General features: G+C 48.5%; 1 protein-coding gene across 1 annotated transcript in view; it reads right to left on the bottom strand.

The window, feature by feature from the left end:
- jag2b (jagged canonical Notch ligand 2b) overlaps positions 1 to 2,500 on the bottom strand; it is a 56,629-nt gene that overhangs the window by 28,939 nt on the left and 25,190 nt on the right. The gene's annotated exons all lie outside the window — the stretch shown is intronic.

Genomic DNA, 2,500 nt, shown 5'->3' with positions numbered 1-2,500 from the left:
CTTCTAAAGCTCCCTAATAGCAAACGTACGAACACTAGCTGAGACCCCAGCTGGAAGGGCTGGAGCTGTATGGAAACACAAGAACCTTTAGTTCTCTTTTCTCCCGCCCTGGTCTTACACAAGAAAACTATACATTTAAGAACCTCTCTCCAGGTTGCAGAATCAGCTGTGCAGGTTAAGTGCTTTGAGAGGCTGGTGGCGAAGCGCGTTAAGGCTGCCCTCCCTCGCTCCCTGGACCAGCATCAGTATGCTTACAGGGAAAACAGGTCCACTGAGGATGCTATCGTCACAGCCCTCCATACAACGCTGACACACCTGGACAAGAAGGAGACATATGTGAGACTCCTCTTCATAGACTACAGCTCGGCTTTTAATACCATCGCCCCCAACCGGCTGATCACCAAACTCCTTGATCTGGGCCTCAGCTACAGCCTGTGTATGTGGATTAAGGATTTCCTAACAGATCGCCCCCAGACAGTGAGACTGGGTCCTCACCAATCCTCGAGCCTGTCCCTCAGCACCGGAGCTCCACAAGGCTGTGTATTGAGTCCCCTGCTCTACTCCGTCTACACATATGACTGCACCAACACCCATACTTCAAATACAGTAATCAAATTTGCAGATTACACGACTGTGGTGGGACAAATCACCAACGGAAATGAAAGTGCCTACAGAGACGAAGTTGACAGACTGACAGGATGGTGTAAGCAAAACAACCTGACCCTGAATGTCAAAAAGACAAAAGAAATCATAGTTGACTTCAGACGGCAAAAGGCAAACCCTCATCATCAATGGTGAGGAAGTGGAGAGGACCTCCTGCTTTAAGTTCCTGGGGGTTATGCTCTCAGAGGACCTGAAATGGGTGAGTAACACAACCGCCACAGTCAAGAAAGCACAGCAGCGGCTCTACTTCTTGAGAATACTGAAGAGAAACAACCTGTCTTCCGAGCTGCTTAAGTCTTTTTACCACTGTTGCATTGAAAGTGTCCTCACATACTGTATCACTGCATGGTATGTCAACTGCACAGACAAGGACAGGAAATCCCTCAGTCAGGTCATAAGGTCTGCGGAGAGAATAATTGGACTTTCTGGACGACATCTTTAGGACACGCTGCCTCCGCCGAGCATGTGGCATTTTGAAGGATGAGACTCACCCCGCAAACCATCTCTTCACCCTGCTACCCTCTGGCAGGCGCTACCGGGCCACTACAGCCCGCACCTCCAGACTGCAGAACAGTTTCATCCCCAGGGCCATCACAGAACTAAACAATCACACAACCCTCATACCCTCCACCCAGCACAACTGCACTTTTTTTAGTGGTTGCACAAACAAATTTAGTTGTGTATCCAATGCACAATGACAAATAAAGTCTATTCTATTCTAATACAACATAGAGTACTCCATGCTGTAAATGGCCTCCACTGTCATTATTACCACTACTACTATTACTACTACTACTACTATTATTATTATTGCTTGTACCTGGCACTTTCTGCATAGGGCATCCATCCAAATTTCCTTACAAGAGGCCCAGGGAGGTCTCAAAAATACCCCCAAGTGCCCCCCCCCCCCCCCTTGGCCCTCCAGATCTCTTTTCCAGTGTCTCTCTCCACAAGCTTACCGCAGGGCGATCACGGAGTATATTTACACTTACTGTAAGTGCCCCCTCAGCCCGGTGCGTTGCCTAGCTACCGCACTACTAGTAGCGCACGAGAGCGCGTAGGCTTGGAGTATGCAGCGGATGCATCAGAGTGCCAATGCAGTGTGCTAATGCATGAGGGCAAGCCCAACACCGCCGCCAACACAGCAGGACAAGGGGAAATAATGGCTGAGAGCGCAACAGAAGTACAAGAATATTACATGGCTCCAACACCTACACTCTTAAGAGGAAATGGATGCAGTCAAGAACATTTAAGCACTCTGTAGCTCATCTCATCTCCCCAGGGGAAAGCTTCATGGCACTGCTTTGAATTCCCTCATCAACTGAGTTCTTTGATAGTCATTCTGTTTCTAGTATCAGGGAACACTTTAAAAGGAACCAAGAACCTTTTCTACCCACACAAGATGCGTTGAAGCTTTGAGCACGTTGGGGCCTATTCACACTTGTCTTTTCAAACAGCAACACACACTCAAGAATCACCACCAGTGGAGGGACCTATGTGTATTTACTGTATTGGACCGTACAGCCGACTGTTTTGTGTGGAGTCTTGAGCAGTAACACTCTTAGAACTTAGCTTAGATCAATAGAGTTAGAACATGAGAGTTCTACTGACTTCTACTAGCAGTTCTACAGCGTTCCATTGACCTGTGAGAAACCTTTGGGAGGAATGGTTCTCCTGCGGCCCAGTGCATTCCTGTGTCACCTCCTATTTGGCTTCTATGACGGGGGCGCCACTTGAAAAGGCCCATTTCAGCTCAGTCGCCACATCAAGCCTCCCCTTTATCTGAGCCTTCCTAATGGGAGAGATGGAGGGAGGGGTGGAGCCCATACCAACTGTA

Source organism: Clupea harengus, chromosome 15 (assembly GCF_900700415.2).
Source record: "Clupea harengus chromosome 15, Ch_v2.0.2, whole genome shotgun sequence".
Classification (NCBI taxonomy): domain Eukaryota; kingdom Metazoa; phylum Chordata; class Actinopteri; order Clupeiformes; family Clupeidae; genus Clupea; species Clupea harengus.
Note: the sequence above shows the minus strand (reverse complement) of the source record. Positions and strands in the feature narration are given on the sequence as shown.